Source organism: Pinus tabuliformis, chromosome 1_1 (assembly GCF_031772625.1).
Source record: "Pinus tabuliformis cultivar Carrire ecotype Pingquan chromosome 1_1, CPIR1, whole genome shotgun sequence".
In the NCBI taxonomy this organism is placed as follows: domain Eukaryota; kingdom Viridiplantae; phylum Streptophyta; class Pinopsida; order Pinales; family Pinaceae; genus Pinus; species Pinus tabuliformis.
Window position 1 is genome coordinate 246,643,565 of NC_142297.1, and position 25,055 is coordinate 246,668,619.

Consider the following 25,055-nt stretch of genomic DNA (forward strand, 5'->3'; position numbering starts at 1 on the left):
ACTTTTGGAAGCAGGTGTCATTCGTCCCAGCATTAGTCCTTATTCATCCCCAGTGGTCATGGTGCTCAAGGAAGACGGGGAATGGTGGATGTGTCCCGACTTCAGGGCCCTCAATAAGTTGATAGTCAAAGATAAATTTCCCATCCCGGTGGTTGATGATTTGCTAGATGAACTCAATGGGGTTCAATTATTCACTAAGCTGGATCTTCACTCAGGCTACCACCAAATTAAAATGAAGGAAGTCGACATTCCCAAGACTGCTTTCAGAACTCATGAAGGCCATTATGAATTCCTGGTCATGCCATTTGGTCTTTGTAATGCCCCCTCTACTTTTCAGAGCCTTATGAACCACATTCTCAAACCATATCTCAGGAAATTTGTCCTTGTCTTCTTCGATGAAATCCTCATCTATAGTTGCACTTGGGCCGCACAACTTCAGCATGTAGATCTACTCTTGCAACTGCTCCGCAAGCATAAATTATTTGTCAAGATGTCCAAGTGTTCGTTTGGCATGGCAGAAGTAGAATATTTGGGCCACATTGTGGGGCGTGAAGGTGTCAAGGTGGACCCCAAAAAGATCCAGGCAATGCAGGAATGGCCTCAACCTTAGACCTTGAAGAGCTTGAGAGGATTTTTGGGTCTCACAGGCTATTATCGTAAATTTTTCCGCAACTATGGTCGCATAGCGAAGCCCCTCACCCAAATCCTAAAGAAAAATTCATTCTTCTGGAATGAGGAAGCACAACAGGCCTTTATAGCTCTAAAAAATTCCATGTGTTCCAATCCAGTCTTAGCACTACCTGACTTCACCAAATCTTTTGTCATTGAATGTGATGCTTCTGGTACATGTATTGGGGTGGTCTTAATGCAGGAAGGGCAACCTTTGGCCTTCACAAACCAACAACTAAGTGGGAGGAATCTGGGCCAATCTACCTACGAGAAGGAAATGATGGCCATCTTACATGCAGTCAAGGCCTGGCAACCTTACTTATTGGGGCGACGTTTTCAAATCCGCACAGATCATCACAGTCTTAAATATTTTTTGGAGAAACGCCTATCCTCCCCACAACAAAATAAGTGGCTTGCCAAAATGCTGGGATATGATTATGAGATCATTTACAAGAAAGGGAAAGACAATAGTGTAGCAGATGCATTATCTCATCAATTTGAGGAGGAAAGTACTCTGCTAGCAATTTCCCTCCCCATTCCAGAATGGATTGAAGAGGCTCGTAGGGAATGGTTTTCACACCCCGGGCTCTCCCAACTCATTTCTCAATTGTAGGTAGATCCAAATCCCACCAAGGGCTACTCGTGGCAGGATGATATTCTTCGCTACAAGGACAGAGTCGTAATATCACCAACATCCACCCCCAAAAGTCGCATTTTGGCAGAATTGCACTCATCTCCCATTGCAGGACATTCGGGCTTTCAGAAGACGTATGCTCGCACCAGAAGATCATTTTTTTGGACAGGCATAAAAAAGGACATCCTTACTTTCGTAGCAAAATGCGATGTCTGTCAAAGCCACAAAGGGGAAACCGTCAACACACCAGGCACATTACAACCATTGCCCATTCCGGCATCAATTTGGATGGAGGTTTCTATGGATTTCATTACAGGTCTTCCAAAGTCAGGGAACAAGTCAGTCATCATGGTGGTTGTGGACCGACTGTCGAAGTATGCTCATTTCTGCGCCCTACCACACCCGTTTACACCAACTTTGGTCGCTCAATCTTTCATGGATCAGATCTTCAAATTGCATGGCATGCCCACTTCTATTGTGTCCGACCGCGACCCGATCTTCACCAGTAATTTTTGGCAAGAACTCTTTAGGATACAAGGCACTCAACTAAAACTCAGTACTTCCTATCATCCGCAAACAGATGGTCAAACCGAAGCCATTAACAAATGTCTAGAAACCTACCGTAGGTGTTTCACTTCGGAAAAGCAACACCTTTGGGTACAGTGGTTACCTCTGGCTGAATGGTGGTATAACACCAACTATCATGCCACCACCAAAATGACTCCCTATGAAGCAGTATATGGTCAACTCCCGCCTTCACCTACTTCGTATCTCAAGGGGTGCTCAAAAGTCCAAGCAGTGGATCAACTCCTACAACACCGCGCAACCATGCTCGCCCATCTTCGAGAGAATCTTCATCAAGCTCAGAACCGCATGAAGCAACAGGTAGATCAACATCACTCAGAGCGCCAATTTCAAGAAGGGGATTAGGTCTTTTTACGGCTACAACCATATAAGCAAACATCACTCAAAGACAAGGGGTGTCAAAAATGATCTCCCAAATTCTACGGACCATATCAAGTACTTCAGCGCATTGGAGAAGTGGCTTACAAGTTGGCCTTGCCACCTACTGTAAAAATCCATCCAGTTTTCCATGTCTCATGCCTCAAGAAAGTGATTGGGAACAATTGCAGAATTCAGACCAGTCTACCTGAATTAGACGAAGAAGGGTCCATCTGGCTTCAACCCGAACAGGTCCTAGAAACACGAGACAAGCAACTGCGCGGCCGCATGATTAAGGAAGTCCTCGTCAAATGGAAAGACACCTCTCCGGAAGATGCAACTTGGGAACCAACCACTATTCTTCAGCAGTTTCCGCAGCTTCAACCTTGAGGAAAAGGCTAGTCTTAAGGGGGAGGGCATGTTAGGGTCCCACCCTAACCCCCTTATTTATGTAATGGGATCACGTCATAGTCAAGAGTCAATAAAGCCCATATTAATAATTGTAAGTGGTTAATCTGCAATTAATGATGGGACCATAGTTAGTTGCAAATGGGCCGTAGTATTAGATAGATGGTATTAATAAAACCCACGGTATTGGCCCGTGGTATTACATGTATGAGTCATATATAAAGGATAGAGACTCCCTGCGAGGAGCATCGTGTCTTATTTTGTAATCGAGCTCTGCTCTATTGGAGGTTGCCCCCTCGAAGAGGCAAGTGAACATTACTCTCTGAATAATAAAATCATTGCTATTCTGTGTTTTGGGTATCTTTTCTTCGCATATTCTGTATTTGGGTATCATTTTGCAGGTTAAGAGCATAACACTGACAGAGTCAAACTTTTAGGCATTGGGAATCAACTTGCTGGCACTTGTGAATGAAGAAGTAATTGAAGAAGGTGAAGAAAATCTAGACCTAAGTATGAAGATCAGGTATAAGTTTTTATGTTCAGAATGGTACAAGCACATAGTCCATTATTTGTGTTTTCTCTATTGTCCTCAATCTTTGGATATAACAAAGTATAGAGCATTAAAGATCAAAGCACAACCATATGTGATTGTTGAGGGCAGATTGTATTGGAAGGATCCTCTAGGAATTTTGTTGTTATGTTTAACAAAGGATGAATTTACAGAGACCATTAAGGATTATCATGAGAAGTTATGTGGAGGACATTATAGTTGGAAGGCTACTAAACATAATATCCTCCAAGAAGGGTTTTATTGGTCTACTCTATTTGGTGATACATATAAGTTTGTCAGAAGCTGTCAGAAGTGTCAGCTTTTTACTGAGAAGAAGAGGTTGTCTCCCTTGCCTTTGATCCTAGTCTTCATAGAAGAACCATTCAGACAATGGGGACTGGACTCTTTTGGAGAGATTAACCCACCTTCAAGTGGACAATAGAAGTGGTTTCTCACAGCTACTAATTATTTCACCAAGTGGGTAGAAGCTATACCTACTAAAAGGGAAAATGACCAGGTGGTGATGAAGTTCTTAGAGGAGAATATTTTCAGCAGATTTGGATGCCCTGTCAAAATCATAATAGACAATGCTCAAGTCGTCAATTCAAGTAAGTTTATTTCTTTTTGTCAAAAGTATAGTGTTATTTTATCCCATTCAACATCTTATCATCCACAACGAAATGGATTAGCTGAATCCACTAATAAGACTTTGATGAAGATCCTTAAGAAAACTATTGTAGAGAACCAGAAAGACTAGGATTCTAAGTTGAAGTTTGCTCTATAGGCTACTAGAGTGACTACAAGAAGGTCCACAATCAAATCACCTTTTGAGTTAGTGTATGGAACTCAAGCTCTATTCCCAAGTTAGCTTGTGAAGCCTGTGATTGTAATAATTCAAGAGGCAAAAGAATAGCCCAATGCTCTGATAAGAAGAATGAATAAGGTAGTGGAGTTGAGTGAAAACAGGGATAAGATAAGAGACAACTTGATTATGTATCAATCAAAGATTAAGAGTATTTTTGATAGAAAAGCTAGAGAGATTGATTTTAAAGTTGGATACTTGTTATTAAGGTGGGATACTAGGAGAGAAGATAAGGGTAAACATGGAAAGATTGATCCTCTCTAGTATGGCCCATTCAGAATTATAGAAGCAAGGACAAATAATACATTCTTCCTGGAGAATCTTGATGGTGAATCTTTGTAGTTTCCTGTCAATGTGCAGTACCTCAAACATTACTTCCAGTTCTGAAGCACAATCATCCTATCATTGTAGATACAAGAGTGAATCCATTGTACAAATTCCATAGAAGTTTAATTGGCTAATCAATATGTGACTCCATGCCCAAGGGGAAGGCACTGATCTGCGGTTCTTAGTGCTTCTCAAGCAAAGGCATTATCCCCAGGTGGAGCGAGATGTTGTAGCATCCATTGTTATTTAAGTTTATTTTCACTTTTATCACAAAATGAAAGAAAAATAAAAATATGAAAGAAAAACCATATATTATGTTATAATGGAAATAAAAGGAAATGTGGAGATTTGAAATAAATGGTTGATTTTATATTATTAATGGCTTTTGAAAGTGATAAACCCATGAGAAGATCTGGGTCGTCCAATCAACAAGCCACGAATCCAATGGTAGTTGCGCGGATAACATGGACGAGGTTTATTTCGGATATCAGATGCGATGGTGTATGAAATGTAGTTTAATCCATTGAAGTCTGGATCAATCGTAGCCATCCATCAAAAATTAATCGGGTTTTATTTTTAAAATTGGACCCGATAAATCTTTAACTAGCAGTTTTATTTCTTATCCAGTTCGTGTGGGAGTCAAAGGGTTGAAAAAACAGACACGATAAGGTTTTGTTCAATAGGTTTAAAGTTTCAATGAATTTTGAAGGATCTAACCATCCGTTGACTAGGTGATCGAATGGTGATCGCACACAGCTCAGGCAAATGTGATAAGTTTATGAACCAGAGTCTAAATCCTTTTCAGTTCCGTGATTTTCCATATTTCGCGTAAATCAACCAATTTCGTTGTTTTAGCAAAATAACCAAAGTTAGAGACGAATGACTAAAATTCCAAAGGAAACTGTAATTGGTCAGGTTTCTTTATGTTTCCACCAATTGGAACACTCCCGATACATATGTGGGCCCAACTCCACGCATAGAGTTTTGTCAAAATGCAGTTTGTTGTGTTAAAATAGTTTAACCATTATCAAAACATCTATAGAGAAACTTCGTCAGAAATAAATTTTTTTCTCACGCGTATGCTCTTTTCTGCCGTGCCTTAGTGTGATCTCAGAAAATCAGAAACATTGAGGAAAATTATTAGTTTCCTGGTAAAGCTAACTTCAAACCATAAGGTTTTTCTTTTGTATGTCCGTTTTGGGTTTTTTAGTTTTTGTTTTGTAGGCAAAAAAAGAGCTTTCTCAAGTAAGCACGCACCCCAAATCGTCGGTGACTTAAAAAAAAAAATAAAAAAAATCCAAAGCCCTCCTTCCTCTTTTCCAAAAATTACTAACATTTTAAACTAGCTCACTTGGTCCAAAGTTACTTTATGAGAATAGAGGTCTTGAGTTCAAGTCTTTTTTGTTGAATTACTTTTTCAAAAAGCACATGTAACTTATGTTTTAAAGTTACTTTATGTAAAAGTGTTCTCAACCATTATAAAAAGTGAGTCACTTGTAATTCTAAAGTCTCTTTATCTTTTATTTAAGTTACAATTTAGTGGGTAGCTCATAGAGTACCATTGTAAAAGTGACTTTCACTTATTTATAAAAGTGAGTCATATAATTTCTTTTAAAAAAAGTGAGCTAATTAGATTATGTTTGGAAAGGCGGTGGATTTTTTTTTTAAATATAACATTATCATTCATTTCCGCACATTCCCACACTTTGTCAGCATCTTCAACAACTGTTATTCAAAAAGCCATAACTTCTTCATCTAGAAGCCGTTTTCAGAGTTGTTTTTTTTTTAATTAGCCTAATTTTTCGAGATTTTTCCATTGGAACACTTACTTTCAACATCTATAGCTTCAGTTTTTGTTAAAATGGAAATTCCATGCCAAGTTATTCTTGACAGCACCAACTACTTCCAATGGTGGTCCTACATTGTGCATTTACTTAGAAGTAAAGGTCTTTATAGAATAGCCTCAGGCCAAGAAACCAAACCGAAAGATGAAGATAAGGTAGCCAAATGGGAAAATAGGCAAGATCAAGCATGTTGGTTGATAGGGATGTCTATTTCTCGAAACCTTAGATTCCATATCGCAGAACTTGATACTCCTAATGAAGCTATGAAATAGATCACTAATGTTTTTGGAATTAAAAATGAACTTAGAGCACATCAACTAAAAAATGAGTTGCTTACATTGGACCCCAATAATTTTTCTTCCATTGAAGATATTTTGTCCAAGTTCAATACCCTTAGAATTCTCTTGGAAGGTGTTAACATTAAGAAATAAGATGGTAACCTTATCTATTCCATTCTTACTAAGTAGGGACCAGCCTACTCTGTGTTTGTTTCCACCTTCCATTCTACAAGAGAAGCCTTCATTTCTCAAGGACAGGACTGCAAGTCCCCTTCCTTTGATGCCTTTTGTGATTCTTTAATAAGAGAACAAGAAAAAACCTTATATCTTGGTCTTCTTAATCTTGGAAACTCTTCTAAGAAAGCCTTAGCCGCCTAACAGCAACCAAATTCAAAGAATCCTAAGAAGCTGTATCCTAAAAAGAATGGTCCTAAACCGAACAAGGGTCCTAATCCATTTCAATCTCAAAACGAAAAATCATTTCAACAAAATGATAAGGCAAATAAAAACAAAGGGAAGAAGATTGATAGACATTGCGACTTTTGTAATCAAGATGGCCACTTAGAATCCAAATGCTTTAAGAAGATGGAAGCCTTAGAAGTAGTAATGAAGAAGCATAACATCCATTTGGAGCACTCAACAACTTCAACTTCATCTTCAGGAATAACACTTTCTGCATGTGGTTGTCGAGCATCTCGGTCTAGATATGCACTAAATGTATCTTCTTCTTTTGATTCTCATGAGTGGCTCATTGATTCTGGAGCTTCTTATCACATGGTCAAAAATAAAGCCATGTTTTCTTCTTTAAACGATTTTAACACCAAAAATATATATGTTGGTGATGATAGATCTCTTAGTGTTGTAGGGACTGGAACTGTTCATGTAGACAATGGTCAATTTGTAATGTCCCTTAATAATAAATAATAAATAATAATAAATATTAAATAATAAATAATAAACAATAAATAAAATAATAAATAATAATAAATAAACAAATAAAATAAATAATAATAAATTAATAAATTAATTACACGCTTTAAATAAATATAAACAAAAGAATAAAACAAGAAAAGAGTAAGTTGCATGATTGACACATGGAGTGTGTGCATGTGGTTCCCCTTTTAAGGTTTGCTCTATTTAATAGATGGTGAGGAAGATGAGAGGCATTCCATCATTCCAAGATTCTATCATTCATTCTCTTGGGAGAATGGTGTTCTAAGACAGAGGAGTCACTGGCAGTAGTATGTTGATTGAGGGCTCGGGGGTGGCCAGTTGTAGCAAGTCCTTGCGTAATTGAGCCTACGGTTGGGTGGAGAGTCGTCCCCAAAACCTTGTTGCAGTAAGCAAACTTCAACCACAGGTAAGTGCTACTCATAGTTTGAACTTGATGTTAATTAGTTGATTAATTACATGTTTATTTTGGGCTGTTACATATGGTATCAGAGCAAGTTTCAACCCTTAGGGCCTATGGGCATCTTAAAATATATATATATATATATATATATATATATATATATATATATATATTTTGTTTTGTTGGGATTTTTTAACTCGACTTGTTTTGAAAGTTACAGGATCGTTACTTCCGGGAGGCTGCATGATTTTTTTTCTACAAACCCTCGCTATACACATAAATTTTTATTTATTTATTCAATGCATACTATATAATATATATAAATTAATTACATGCTTTAAATAAATATAAATAAAAGAAATAAAACAAGAAAAATAGCAAAAATCAGTAAAACTATCAAAAAGTAAAAACAAAAGAATAAAACAAGAAAGTAGTAAGTTGCATGATTGACACATGGAGTGTGTGCATGTGGTTCCCCTTCTAAGGTTTTCTCTATTTAATAGATGGTGAGGAAGATGAGAGGCATTCCATCATTCCAAGATTCTATCATTCATTCTCTTGGGAGAATGGTGTTCTAAGACAGAGGAGTCACTGGTAGTAGTACATTGATTGAGGGCTCGGGGGTGGCCAGTTGTAGCAAGTCCTTGTGCAATTGAGCCTACGGTTGGGTGGAGAGTCGTCCCCAAAACCTTGTTGCGGTAAGAAAACTTCAACCACAGGTAAGTGCTACTCATAGTTTGAACTTGATGTTAATTAGTTGATTAATTAAATGTTTATTTTGGGTTGTTACATATGGTATCAGAGCAAGTTTCAACCCTTAGGGCCTATGGGCATCTTAAAAAAAAAAAATATGTTGTTTTGTTGGGATTTTTTAACTCGACTTGTTTTGAAAGTTACAGGATCGTTACTTCCGGGAGGCCACATGATTTTTTTTCTACAAACCCTCGCTATACACGTAAATTTTTTATTTATTTATTTAGTGCATGCTATATAATATATATAAATTAATTACATGCTTTAAATAAATATAAATAAAAGAAATAAAACAAGAAAAATTGCAAAAAACAGTAAAACTATCAAAAAGTAAAAACAAAAGAATGAAACAAGAAAGTAGTAAGTTGCATGATTGACACATTCCTATGAGTAATTTCCACGGAAAATCTTATCATGTACATATTTAAATAAAATTACTTGATTTCTACGAATTAGTCACACTCCTTTCTCCTCTGCCAAAATGTAAAAACAAAAGAATAAAACAAGAAAGCAGTAAAGTTGCATGTTGACACATGGAGTGTGTGCATGTGGTTCCCCTTCTAATGTTTGCTCTATTTAATAGATGGGGAGGAAGATGAGAGGCATTCCATCATTCCAAGACTCTATATATTGAATCATATAATTAATTGGCATTATTTATTAACATATATTATTCCATCATTCCATGATTCCACCATCCATTCTCTTGGGAGAATAGTGTTCTAAGACAAAGGATTCCCTGGCAGTAGTACGTTGATTGAGGGCTCGGGGGTGGCTAGTTGTAGCAAGTTTTTGTGCAACTAAGCCTACGGTTGGGTGGAGAGTCATCCCCAAAACCTTGTTTCAGTTAGAAGACTTCAATTAGCATTCAACCTGGAAAACATAGGTAAGTATCTCTACTTATAGTTTTGAATTTTGATGTTAATTAGTTGATAATTGCATGTTGATTATAAATTGCTAGATTAATCTAATTAATTATGTATTGATATTTCGGGGCTGCTACATGTGGATAGTAATAAATGTTATTCTTAATGACTTCCCTTATTTACTTGATTAAAATGTGTGGTGAACTAATTAGGAGTGCTTACTTATTGTTTAAACTTTATGATACATCTAAATCATACACTATGATTTCAATTTAGTTATAATGTTACATGAGGATTCATGATATAATGATGCAAATGTGGTTCTTATAGTGATGATGTATCCTTATGATTACGATATTATGCCGAGGTATATTGACATATCCATTTACTACGTGATGATAAGTATTTAATGTTGAATACTCATATCATATGCATAACATGTCATAAGAATTATGATGCTATAATATGAGGATTATTGACATGTGGTTCATTATTATGTGAAGTCATGATATGTCTTTGATGCAAATATATTGATATTATAACTTATGGTGGTATTTCATGAGGTGAAGCATGTGATAGTTGCACACAAATTTATGACATGCAGGAGCATGCAGTTCGTTATTATTTATAATGTTCTGATTAACAATGATGAATGTTCTCATTATGACATGCAAGACTTGGCATGTGGATTATTTTTTGTGATACTATGATGGTATAGCTAATGCATTGGTTGCAGGACTCGACAAATAGGCTGAGAGGGCTGGTTTATTTAATGATCTTGTGCAAGCCCATACGCACGAGGGAGAATAAGTAACACTATATGGGTTGGGGACAAACTCAATCAACACTACATATGACAGTGGTTCCTTTGTCTTGTATAACTCTTGATGGATAGCTCTTGAAGGGCTATGGGACCATCTTGAGGAGGCAAAGTGTCTGATGTTCTAGGCTAGGTGCCTAGTATGGTATTGGGATGCCGAATTCTGGTGGGAGTTTAAGGACTTCGATGCTTGGGGTTGTGCGCCTTAGTGAGTTGTGGAGGGAGTGGGCCAACCTTGCGAGATGCTGGTGACATTGAGCACTATACCGGATGCCTACCTTAGGGCAGAGGAGGTCTAAGTCAGGCTCAAGCCTTGGGGCCAACCTTGGACTAGGATATAGACCAACAAGGCTTATGCCTGATTCCAAAAGAGGGAAAAAGGACAGAGATTCCTTGGGATTTCCTGGGTGTTGTGAAACTTTTGATGCCTGCTGGTTATACTTGTTTAGCAGAGGGTGCTGGGACTGTTACATGACGTAATAAATAAAAAAGATGTAATGTCCCTAATAATAATTAATAAATAATAATAAATATTAAATAATAAACAATAAATAAAATAAATAATAATAAATAATAAATTAATTACATGCTTTAAATAAAAATAAACAAACGAAATAAAACAAGAAAAATAGTAATAATAATAAAAGAATAAATTAATTACATGCTTTAAATAAATATAAATAAAAGAAATAAAATGAGAAAAATAGTAAAAATAAGTAAAACTATCAAAAAGTAAAAACAAAAGAATAAAACAAGAAACTAGTAAGTTGCATGATTGACACATGGAGTGTGTGCATGTGGTTCCCCTTCTAAGGTTTGCTCTATTTAATAGATTGTGAGGAAGATGAGAGGCATTCCATCATTCCAAGATTCTATCATTCATTCTCTTGGGAGAATGGTGTTCTAAGACCGAGGAGTCACTGGTAGTAGTACGTTGATTGAGGGCTCGGAGGTGGCCAGTTGTAGCAAGTCCTTGCGCAATTTAGCCTACGGTTGGGTGGAGAGTCATCCCCAAAACCTTGTTGCAGTAAGAAAACTTCAACCACAGGTAAGTGCTACTCATAGCTTGAACTTGATGTTAATTAGTTGATTAATTACATGTTTATTTTGGGCTGTTACACAATTCAATGATGTATTATGTGTTCCAAAATTATCCTTCAACCTTCTATTTGTATATCAAATAACTTATTCAGGTGAAGGTAAAATCATTGAATTTTCACCTCAAGATGTTGTAATTAAGGACCTAAGAGATCCTAGATTGATTTTAGCTACTTGCATTGCTGATGATTCTACAATGTTGTATAAGTTTAACAACTTTGGGTCATCAAATCTTCCCTCGGTATTTGTTGCTCATAATGATGAAGTGAGAAAACTTTGGCATGAGCAATTTGGTCACTTAAACTATCGCTCCTTTCGAAATCTATGTAAAGAAAATATGGTGACTAGTCTTCCAATGGTATCTTGCAGAGATGGTGTTTGTTTGGGATGTGTACTCGAAAAACATCATCGGGATAGTTTTGAAAAACGTGCCTCTTGGCATGCCTCAGCCCCTTTACATCTTGTGCATAGTGATTTATGTGGTCCACTTCCAGTTGTTTCATTCTCTGGCTACAAGTATTTCTGAACTTTCATTGATGATTTCTCCAGACACACTTGGGTATACTTCTTAAAACTCTAGAGTGAAGTATTTAACATGTTCTTGGCCTTTAAGGCCTTTGTTGAAAAACAATCTTGATATCAAATTCTTAAGCTAAGATCTAATAATGGCGGAGAATATTTTAACAAAAAATTCATCAAAATTTGCACTAAGAATGGAATTCAAATGCAACATACTGTTCCATATACTCCACAACAAAATGGTGTAGGTGAAGGGAAGAATCACACCTTAAAGGAAATGGCTAATTGTATGCTTCAATCTAAAGGACTTAGTCTTAATTTTTGGGTAAAAGCAATTAATTGTGCAAATTACATAATAAATCACACTACTACTAAGGTTTTAAAGAATATCACTGCAAAAGAAGCATGGAGCTCAACTAAACCAGATGTAAGTCACTTTCGTGTTTTTGGAAGTGAAGCATGGGCCCATATTCCAGATGAAAAACATAAAGCTTTAGAACCTAAGAGTGAAAAATGTATTTTTGTTGGATATGTTGAAGATGTCAAAGGATACAGACTTATTCCACTTAATTCCAAAAACGTTATCATTAGAAGAGATGTAAAGTTTGTTGAAAATATATTGTCCTATGAGCCTAGTTCCATGGATGTGTCACGTCTCTCTATCCCTTCTACTTCTGAAAATATTTCTTCTTTAGATGATGAAAATGAGGATGACAATCCTCCCCCACCTTCTCAGGATCCTCCTTGAGGTCCTCAGCTTCCAAAATGGGTTCGTGCTACTCGGGATGCAGCATGTGCTCTTGCTGGTGTTCCTACAAATCAGCAACCTATACGTTCTCAGTTCGATAGATCCTATTCTTTACTGGCTCAATCTTTAGAGAATTATGATCCTGACACCTTTGCAGAAGCTTCAGGCCATCTAGATTGGGATGCAACTATGAATGAAGAATATTGTTCATTATTGGAAAATGTGTTATGAAACCAGCTCACAAAAAGATAGAAAATATAGATCAACGCCTTAGAATTCAGCCTCTTCGAGGAGGCAACCTCCTTGACATTACACAAATGAATGATTCCTTGATGATTCAAATGACAAAACTTCCTTTCTATATATAGGAGTCTAAGGAGTCACAATATAACCCAGCCAACCTGACAATAATAATATAAAGGCACAAAAATAATAATAGAGGGATTCTATGGGGCACAGTAATAACAATATGGGGAAAATAGGGGCACAACAATATTAATAAGGGATGCAACTACAATAGTAATGGGGTAATAACTAGTATTATAGGGACCTAACATTCCCCTCTCCTTCAAAAAAGTGTTGTCCTCAACGCTTGAGTAGTTCTGGATGCTTCTTTATAAAATTCTCATCCTCCCATGTGGAATCTTCAGCGGATAAGTTCTTCCACTTGATGAGATACTCCGAAATTGATCGATTTCGTAGCTGTCGAGTTCTTGTTTCTGTGACTGCTTCCGGTTCCAATATAATTTTTTCTTCCTTGCCAAGTTCTGGCAATATTTTTTGAACTGGGAGCTTGTCGCCTATAAACTTCTTTAAACATGAAACATGGAAAACTGGGTGCACTCGAGAAGCTGCAAGAAGCTCCAATTTCTATGCCATAGTACCAATCTTTTGCAACACCTTGTATGGACCATAATACTTTGGTGATAATTTATTATCCTTCTTAGCTTGCTTGAGGGACATTTGTTTATATGGTTGTAGCTGTAGGAATACCCAATCACCTACATCAAAACTTCTTTCGCTACGATGTTCATTTTCCTGTTGTTTCATTCTATTCTGTGCCAACACAAGGTTATCCTTTAAGAGTTGGAGGACTTGTTGTTGATGCTCGATGTGATGTTCCACTGCTTGAACCTTAAAATTTTATTTTAAATATGATGTGTTGGATGGTGGCTGATATCCATAAAGTGCCATAAACGGGGTCATTTTTGTTGCTATATGGAAGGACATGTTATACCACCATTCAGCCAGAGGCAACCATTTGACACATTGTGTCTGTTTATCAAATACAAAGCAACGAAGATATCCTTCCAAACATTTGTTTACTATCTTAGTTTGCCCATCAGATTGAGGATGATAAGATGAGTGATGACCTAAATGAGTACCGAGACAAGAAAATAATTATGTCCAAAAATTTCCAGTGAAAATGGGATCTCTGTCTCTTACAATAATCTTTGGGTTTCCATGTAGCTTTTGAATTGTTTCCATAAATGCAGTAGAAACTGTACTGGCTTTAAATGGATGTGATAATGCACAAAAGTGTGCATACTTGGTAAGTCTATCAACTACCACGATGATGACACTCCTTCCCTCAGACTTGGGTAAACCTGTGATAAAATCCATTGAAACCTCCTCCCACTTGGAATGGATAAAGGTTGTAATAGACCCGGGGTCTTAAATGTTTCAACTTTATTTTGTTGGAAAACCAAACATTCCACCACAAGCTTTTGAATATCTGATTTAAGGCCATCCCAAAAAAATTCCTTCTTAACCCTATGGTAAGTTTTTAAAAATCCTGAGTGGCCTCCCAAGGGAGAAGTGTGCAATTCCATAAGAATCTTTTTCTTGAGTTTGGAATTATTACAGAGGTATAAGCGATCTTTGTACCATAACAAATCATTTTGTCCGCTAAATGTATCAGGTGTACTGGAGTCTTGTTGTGACTTTTGAATAAGTGCCCACACTTCTTCATCATTCTTCCATTCCTCCCTTGCTTCGTTTATCCAATCTGGTTGGATAATATAAATGGCACACAACAATGCTTCCACATCCTCATCCTTTCTTGAGAGTGCATCTGCCACCACATTTTGCTTCCCTTTTCTGTAGATGATTTCAAAGTCATAACCCAACATCTTTGTGACCCACTTTTGTTGCTCTTCAGAGGATAATCTTTGTTGTAAAAAGTATTTAAGGCTATCATGATCTGTCTTTACCTTGAAGTGTCTTCCCATTAGGTAGGGTCGCCATTTCTTAAGTGCATGTAGTATTGCCAACATTTCCTTCTCATAAATAGCTTTTTGTAAATACTTTCCCTTGATTGGACGAGTTTAAAAAGAAATGGGTCTTTCATCTTGCATTAAAACAACACCAATTCCATTTCCTGAAGCATCACATTCCATAATAAAGGTTTTTGTGAAGTCTAGTGTAGCTAAGACAGGTGCTTGGCACATTGCCTCTTTAAGATGTTTGAAGGCCTTTGTTGCTTCTGAAATCCATGAAAATGCATCTTTCTTCAATAATGTTGTTAGAGGTGCTGCTATTCTCCCATAATCCTTAACAAACTTGTGATAATACCCTATCAACCCGAGAAATCCTCGTAGATGCTTTATGGATGTGGGGATTTTCCATTCCTTAATGGCTTTAATTTTTCTAGGGTCTACCTTAACTCCTTCATGAGATACAATATGACCTAGATATTCCACCTCTTGTACTCCAAAGAAACATTTGAATCTTTTTGCATATAATTGTTTCTCCTCCAATAGTTGTAGCACCCTGTCAACATGTTCAACATGATCCTTCTAAGACTTGCTGTAGATTAGAATATCATCAAAAAATACTAACACAAATTTTCTAAGGAAGGGTTTGAAAATGGAATTCATCAAACCTTGAAATGTAGAAGGTGCATTGGTAAGGCCAAAAGGCATGACAAAAAAATCATAATGACCCTCATGAGTTCTAAATGTTGTTTTCAGAATGTCTTCAGTCTTAATTCTGATTTGATGATATCCTGAACGAAGATCCATCTTGGTGAAGTAAATTGATCCATGCAATTCATCTAGTAATTCATCAATGACAGGAATGGGAAACTTATCTTTAATAGTGAGCTTGTTGAGCTCCCTATAATCCGGACACATGCGCCATGATCCATCCTTCTTGTGCACCAATACTACTGGAGCAGAAAAATAACTTTGACTAGGTTGAATTATACCAGCCTCTAGCATTTCTGCAACCATACGTTCAATTTCACTCTTTTGGGCATAGGGATATCTGTACGGCTTGATGTTTGGAGGAACAGTTCCTGGAATCAGATGAATAGCACGATCATGATCACGAATAGGTGGGAGACCTTTAGGAGTCTCAAATACCTTGGAATGATTGTCCAAGACTTTGTGGAGATCTGGAGAAATAGATGATTTCGATGTGGAAACATCTAGCGAACATAATTGTGCAATTACACCTCTTTGTTCCTTTTTTAGAAGCTTTGTCATACCGTTAGAGCTGATTATCTTTCCCGGTTTCCCTGCAATACCCCTTAATTCAACTTCCTTTCCTTTCATAGAAAATTTCATGAAAAGTTCTTGAAAATTAAAAGCTATTGTACCCAAGGATTGTAGCCATTGGACTCCTAGTACAACATCAGCACCTTCCATTGGAATGGAAAGCATTGGGCTAGTCAATACATATTCTCCCATGGATAGGTTCATATTATGGCACTTTCTAGAGCAATTTATTGTTCCTCCATTTACAACCATCACTTGACACTCTGGTGCTGGATATAGGAAGCAGTTCAATTCTTTTGTTACCTTACAATGAATAAAATTGTGGGAACTTCCTGAATCAATAAACACTATTACCTTTTTCTTCTTGATTTGTCCTTCTATCTTGATGTTTTAAGGAGTGGTAATTCCAGCCAATGCATTACAATATATGGTCGGATTCATTTCTTCTTTATCTAGGCTTTGTTCCATGAGTATATCCTCTTCTTTTGACCTTTCTTGCTCCTTTTCTTCTTCCTCTTCACAGTCTATGTAGAATAATTTCTTCTCACACACTTATGACCTTTAGTGTATTTGCTATCACAACTGTAACAAAGAACTTTTGATCTTTTTTCTTCCAATTGTTGTGGTGTCATCCTTATAGGTTGTGGAAGACTAGGGACAACAACACTTCCATCTTTATAGTTGTGAGTGGTATGCTTCCTGGTTGCCATAATTTTGTTTTAAAGTTTTCTTGCTAACCTGAATGCCTTCTATAATGAAACAGGTTCCCAAAGGCGAACATCATATTGGATATTATCCTTTAAAGTCCCTATGAACACATCAATCCTATGCTCCTCTGGAATAATTTTTACCCTTATGTTCAATTTTTGGAACTCCTAAATGTGCTCCATTATTGAACCCTTTTGTTTGAGACTTATCAATTGGCTAAAAAAAGTGTTGCTTTTTGTATCCTGATAATGTGTTGTCAATTCTTCTGTAAAAATTGCCCAAGTGATAATTTTTTTATGAGAGAAAAGCCATTGATACCATACAAACTGATTTGGTTCCAAATATAAAGTTGCAATACATACCTTTTGTGTGTTTTGCACATTATTGAGATCGAAAAGTTGCTCCATCTGTAATATCCATGTTGCAGGATCCTTGCCATCAAACTTCCTCATATCAATTTTTAGAATATGGTAGGTCTTCAATCCAACATTAGAGTCTATGAAATCATGATTAACATTTATTTTTTTCACATCACGAGTTTCCATTACTACCCTTTCACCATTAGTAAGTATTTCTTGTAGAAAATTTGTCAAATCTGTCTTCAAATTTGCCATACCTATCTTCAAATTTGTGTTCAAATCTATCTTCAAATTGTCCATCTTAGCTTAGATGCCATTCATCTTAGCTTCCACGCCATTTATCTTAGCTTCTATTAGCATTTGTGAGAGTGACATTTGTTGCACTTGGTCTTGTAATTTTGATATATCATGTAGCATTTCTTCCTCTTCTTCATGAGTCATGCTAGAGATTTCAGGTTGCTTACTAGGTGTTTGCATTTTCTTTCCTCAGGACATCAGTTATCAATAATAATTCTCTACTATGCCCTTTGAATTCCTTCAAAATAATTTTTCAAACCAAGCTTAAGCAAGAATTTAAAAAAATCTATACACCTTTTTTCACTTTGTAGGAGCTCGATATTGCCTCTGATGTATCTCTGTAATTTCGGATCATCTAGTTTTGAATTTGTGACTTGCAGTAGCCCTCTACGTCCTCTTTCCAATGCCACCAGTCTGATCCAAATTAGATTCTCCAATGAGGAGTTATGCCAAATCTTCCACAGTGACCTGATTATAGACTAGTCCAACAGAGCAAACTTGTACGACGTTCCATGTCTCCCTGTTTCGACCTTTGGCTCTAAAAATATACACGAGAAAATACATTCCATCCTATTTCTATAGCTTCTTATGAAATTTTAATCCGATGCTCAGAGAGAAAGTTATGACAATTTTCCCTAGGTCACCTATTTGGAATGTAATTCAAGAGTCTGCAAAAAGACCAACTTCCTCAGATCATATCTCCACAATTATAGCACTAAAAGCTTTGAAATTCGAACCCAAGGTTCATTGCGATTTCGTCTCAAATGGGTTTTTATTTTTGCTTCTGAAACATCACAAAAAAAAGGTTATAGCAAAAATTCCACGATGACCTATTTGGAGTAGTGAAACCCTAGAATCCAAAAGCTCTGATACCAAATGTTATGGAACCAACTCACAAAAAGATAGAAAATATAGATCAACGCCTTAGAATTCAGCCTCTTCGAGGGGGAAACCTTGTTTACATTACACAAATGAATGATTCCTTGATGATTCAAATGACAAAACCTCCTTTCTATATATAGGAGTCTAAGGAGTCACAATATAACCCAGTCGACCTGACAATAATAATATAAAGGCACAAAGATAACAATAGAGGGATTCTATGGAGCACAGTAATAACAATATGGGGAAAATAGGGGCACAAAGATATTAATAAGGGATACAACTACAATAGTAATGGGGTAATCACTAGTATTATAGGGACCTAACAAAATGATACATGGGATCTTGTTCCTCTACCAAATGGACGAAAACTTGTTAGATGCAAATGGGTTTACAAAACCAAGTATGGACCAGATGGAAAAGTTGATAAACATAAAGCTCGTCTTGTTGCTAATGGTTTTTCACAAGTAGAAGGCATTGACTATACTGAAACCTTCTCCCCTGTTGCCAAAATGAACTCTATCTGCCTTGTTCTTTCCCTTGCTGCCTCTTTCAAATGGGAATTCCATCAGATGGATGTTAAATCTGCCTTCTTGCATGGGGACTTGCATGAAGAAATCTATATGGAAAAACCTACTGGCTTTATAAAAACAGACTCCAGCCTTGTATGTTGGCTTAAGAAATCCTTTTATGGTCTCAAGCAAGCCCCTCGGGCTTGGTATGCCAAAATGGATAGCTTTCTCTTAGAAACTGGATTTTCTAGGTGTCATTCTGACAATACTGCCTACACCAAGAAAGTGGGCAAGTCACTTATCATTCTTGTTCTTTATGTTGATGATATTATCCTTAATGGTAGTGATCCCAACCTTATAAACCATGTGAAGTCTAGCCTTAAAAAGAAGTTTGAAATGACAGACGTAGGACACTTGCATTATTTTCTTGGTCTTCAAGTCTTGCAATCCAAGGAAGGTATTTCCCTTTCCCAGTCCAAGTATGCATGTGATCTTCTACGCCATTTTCACATGGAAGATTGTAAGCCAGCCTCGTCTCCCTTTCAGTCTGGAGCCAAACTTTCAGTCACTTGTACTTCCCCTGAAGTTGATGCTACCTTATACCATCAACTTGTAGGAAAACTTTTGTATCTAACCCATACTCGTCCTGATCTTTCCTTTGTTGTTGGCCTTATTTCTTGGTTTATGCAAAACCCACATGAAAGTCATTAGAAAGCAACTAAAAGAATACTTCATTATGTTCAAGGTACAGTTCAGTTTGGGATTCATTACAGTGTAGAAGCATCTCCTCTATTGGTTGGTTTCACTGATTCTGATTGGGCTGGTGACCCTGATGATCAGAAGTCTACTACATGTTATGTGTTCAATCTTGGTTTAGGACCTATTACATGGGTTTGCCAAAAAAGTGCCATTTCTCTTTCTTCAACAGAAGTAGAGTATCGTGGTGTAGTAGAAGCTAGTAAGGAAGCCCTGTGGCTTCATCAGATCCTGTCAGAGTTTGGCTTTCAGCAGCAACATCCGACTACACTTTGGTGTGATAATCAAAGTGCTATTCAACTATGTAAAGATCCAATCCAACATCAGCACAACAAAAACATTGAACTGCACATGCACTTCATTAGAAAGATCATTCACGACCATGTTCTTGAAGTGAAATATTGTTCAAAAGATGATAAAGTTGCAGACATCTTTACAAAGTCTCTCACAGAGGTGAAGTTTACTAAACTTCAATTTATGGTTGGAGTTCAGGAAATTGTCACTAAGGGGGGATAGGCTCTAATACCTCCTTCATTCTCCTATTGTGTCATATTTTACATCCTTCAATCCTATCCCAAGTTGTTATTAAGGGGGGATGTTAGGATATTCCAACACATAGGAAATAGTCAAGTATAACTTGGTCTAGTGTAGAGTTAGGTAAAGTGTGTTTCTTTACTATGTACTTTTGTAACTTACTATCCAACAATAACGATATGTAGTGATCCGACAATTCATTCTCTCCTCGGTATTACTAACACTTGATCCATGGCTTAACACCCGATTGGTCCATGATCTCTATTTAAAGATCATGGAGGGTCATTTGTAGGGTAGTCATTCATGAGAGAATCTTATGTAAATTTTCATTCTTTTATTAATAAATTGCCTGAAGTGGTCACGTTGGCTCAAGCCATGGACTATTTCCCTCTTTGAGGGTTTTAACCACGTCAACAATACTGGTGTATTAATCTGTGATCTATTTGTGAGTGGTGTCCTTTAGTGTTTTTTCTGATGAACTTACCCTATAAATTCCTACACTGAACAACAAACAACCATTCTAAATTTTGTTTCTTCTTGTTATTTTATTTTCTTGAGAATGAGGTGTCTTTTACCCTCTAATGTAATATATTGTAGTGTTTTTTACTTTAGACAGTTAGTAGATAGTTAAGTAGTTTGATAGTTTTGGTGATTACCAACTGTCTCATAATGTATAAAAAGAGGAAAATTTACAGAGAAAGGGTTCGAACTTTGGAGAACTTGGAGACTAGGCCACTGTATTCTTGATAAAACCATTGATTAATGAAATAATTAGAAGTTTTCCACACATTGTTGGGTATGATTTTGTGACTTCTCTGTTATGTTTCATCGTATGTTTTCTTCCTTTAAGTATGGTAATGAAGTTGCAGGTATTTATTTGCTGATGTAAATGAAGATAAAATCCCTTAAAAGAGCGCTCCTATACTTGAAGTTCTTACCTCTGTAATTCTTCTAAGTTACAGATAATAGTTTCTGTGTAAGACAACATATTATCTTTAAATTCTCCAAGTGTCACAGATAGTAGATTCTATGTAAAATAGCATATTGACTTTGACTTCTTCAAGCTTTCTTCATTCATCATTTATATTCAACAATCAAATGGCATTCTAAGATTTTCATGTCACCTATGTATTAAGGGTTAAAAACCAAGTCTTTCAGGTCCTTAATTTGAGAACAAAACATACAATTAAGTGACAAACAAGTGACAATAATTATAAACATTAATGTCTTAAGCAAAATTTCTACACAGCCAGGAAATTGGTTTATTAAGGGACAAAAAGACCAAGGAGGGGGTGTAGACCAGGAAGGATGAGTAGGGGGTCCCCAAGAAGGTATAACTATGGTTTGGTTGGGTCTGTAATATGCATAGGATGATCCTTGCATACCCTGTTGGTATATTCTAGGCCCAGGAAGTCTCCTTTGGTTGATGTAGAAAAGCTGCTCAGTGACCCCTTCAGCTCCTTGATATACAACTTTGAGTCCAGGTAAAGAAGGGCACTTTTCTGTGGAGTGGTTTTCTTCACAGACTGAGCAAATATCAATACATTTCAATGGGCATTCATTCTTAGGATGCCTATTGGTGCATCTAGGACAAAATATGGTCAAAGCTCTCTTTGCTTCCTCTTGCTTCCTTTTGATATTCATGGTATCCAATTGCAAGGCAAGGGTTTGCAACATCTCACTTTTGAAGTCCTCCAATATATTTCCAATTTCACCCTTGATGGATGAGTTGGAAGATGATGTACTGGCCATAAGTTGACTACTCCTAGCCTTTTTCCTGGTTTCCCTAGAATGGTTTTTAAAGATAGTCCTGATATCCTCATAGGGTAGTTGGTAGATATCTCCTCCCGCAAAAAAACATAAGGTATCTGTGGAGTACTGAAGAAGGTATGTTTTATTGGTTATTTTGTCATCTTTTCTTTAAAAACTCATAATCCCTTTGCATCATGAACTAGGTACATAATTAGAAATTATGGAAAAATCTATGAGATTTGTATGTAATGCAAAACAACTAATAATTTCCATTTTCTTATGCAGAAAAAGGGAAAAACGAAAGATTGCCATCCCCAAGGAAAAAGATAGGGTAGAGTTAACTGTTGTCCCTGTGGCAGGAAACCATATGCAGACAAGGCGATCCAAACTGAAGTGTATCAGCCAAGGAAAGGAAAAGGAGATATCGAATCAGCACAAGAGAACAAAGGGATAACTGGAATTAATAGTTTGGCGAATCCCTCAGGATCCTTTGATCCTGAGGGATCGCAATCTTAACTATTTTTGCATCATTGATATCTCTGCTCGACTGTTATAAAAAGGGGCAGCACTGCTAGCCCAGGGGGACTGGTTGTTGTTACTCTTATGTAATTTCTCTTTGTATTTAAAACTTTGATCATCGACTCTCATTGAGAAGTGATCCACTATAACTTTCTTTGGATGTTTTAATATAAATATAGTTTTTGTTCAATATTTGATCCTGGAATAATCTCAAGCAGTGTATCCCTGGAGGCTAAGGGCCCGGACCTGGTGGAACACTTACTCTTGTACCATTATCTTTAATTTGTGTGTGGTTTTCATTATTAGCTTTGTTCGGTAATCTGATGTGTTTTGTTATTTTATATCACAGCTCTGTTATATTTACAATATCGTTCTCTGTAACAGGAATGTCGTATTGTTCATTCTGACTTTATAACGCATTGTTGTTCCTTTAATCATTGATGTAACATTACTATTCTTTACAGAATGCTATTGTTGTTCAATTACAGAGTAACCGAGCTATAACATTCTTAAGTTGGTATTACTATATTCATCTATGGTTTATACTTAATTACGATTGTTGTTCAATTGACATTGCTATTCCATTACGAATTGTGATTGTTATCCTTTATAACTGAGATTAATATTTGTGGTATCGGAGTCAGATTACTGTTTCTCTCAATATCAAGGTGTGTTGTGTGTGTTATTGATTTCGGTTTACTATACATTCACAATTGGCTCTAAGTGTTGTTCTATATTTCATTGCTAATTAGTTGTCGTTCTATTTCCATTTGCTGTCCAATTTTTTCTTAGAGTAAGGATTGCCACCTAATTTTTGTAGGATACGATTGCTACCTTTATTTCCTTAGAGTAAGGTTTCACTGTTTATCAAGACTAGTTTCTGTTCCATTTCCTAGTTGCTATTTCAATTATAATTGCTGTTCCATTTCCTGTTATTTGCATTGCCATTGCGTTGAAAGATCTAAAACTGTAGTGAGCATTGAAATTTGTTGTCTAGTTCCTAGGTTGATGATCTGTTCCATGATTGTCTTCAGTTACATCAGTTTACAGAGGGATGAGTTATTGTTACTATACCCTTGACTGATAATTTACTTAGTCTTCTGAATGCATGATTTAAATCTTGAAGTGTTTTGCTGTAAGTAGATCTTGTTTTAAGCATCCGTTTACTCTTGTATTTTCTTGAGCACTATATTACTAGCATTATTCTAACAAATGACCACCTCAAACTGAGTACACTCTTTGAGATAACAAATCGTTCCTAGATTTATAAGTTAATGTGAGGTAAATAGAGGTGAAAAAGACCCTTTTTATGACTCGACATTTTGGCGCCATTGCCAGGGAAGAGTTTAGCTATTTGTTTCTTTTCCATAGTAGTGTAAGAACCTGTTAAGAAAGAACTAGGTTTTAAAAATGAAAGGTAAGAACCTGCATGTGGAGTATGTAATAGCCTCGCTCCCCTGCCCGCTTTCCTGTAGATTTGTTGCTATTTTGTTTGGGTAGAACTTAACAGTTGATTTGAGTGCACGACTAAGCAAAAAAAGCTTGAAAATAATCCCAAACCTCTACCCAAGACTGATAAAGCTAAGGGGATGGTGACCCTTGGCCGATCGACCTTTATAGACGAAATCCTTAGAAAAGCAGAATCTAAACCTTTAGTAGGACATAGAAAAGTTGCTTCTAGATAGCCTACTAGTTCCGTTCAGGCCACAAGATCACCATCTGTAGCCTTTGCTGAGGTGCATAGTCAAACCGAAGAGCAAGATTTTCAAGAAATTGAAAATTCTAGCCCAAAATCATTGCAAGAAGGGAACCTTAGCAATCTTTGTGAAGGAAGAGGAGAATTAGGAGAAACTGAAGAACCAAAATATCCTCTTGGGGTAATATAGCCGTTAAGCAGCCTAGATAAGGGAAGCGCTGCAAAAATCATTTATAACGAAGTTGAAGAAATTCAAGAAACTGAACCCTCCTAGACATTAGACACTCTCATCATCCCAGATAAAGGAAGTGCTGTTAAGGCCATTCCCGTTAGAGCCATTCCCCCTCGATAACCTAGGAATACCCTCCTAGATATACCAGAAGGTTATTGGCATATATTTGACCAAATGGCCTATAACTAGCCAAACACCCAAACCTCTACACTGCAATACCTCATTGTGGATACTGCAGCTAATGCACCTATGAAAGCAATTCCTCTCCAGCATATCCCTACATTCCATGGCCTTACATCAGAAGATCCAGATGCATTTTTATTCGAATTTGACGTGCTGTGTAGAGGATATGACTATACCACCGACCCCCAGAAACTGAAATTATTTCCCTCCACATTAAAAGGGGCTGCTCTAAGATGGTTTATGGGATTAGGTGGTGGTGTTATAAATAACTGGGACCAAATGAAAGAGTCTTTTCTAAAAAAATATCAGGACTATTACAGGTCTAGAGAGTTAAAAGATGAAATATTTCAGATGGTAGCTAGACCAAATGAAACATTAGAAGAATATGTAGAGCGTTTCCAGTACAATCTTCAAAGATCTCCTTATGCATCATTACCCTTACCTGATAATGTA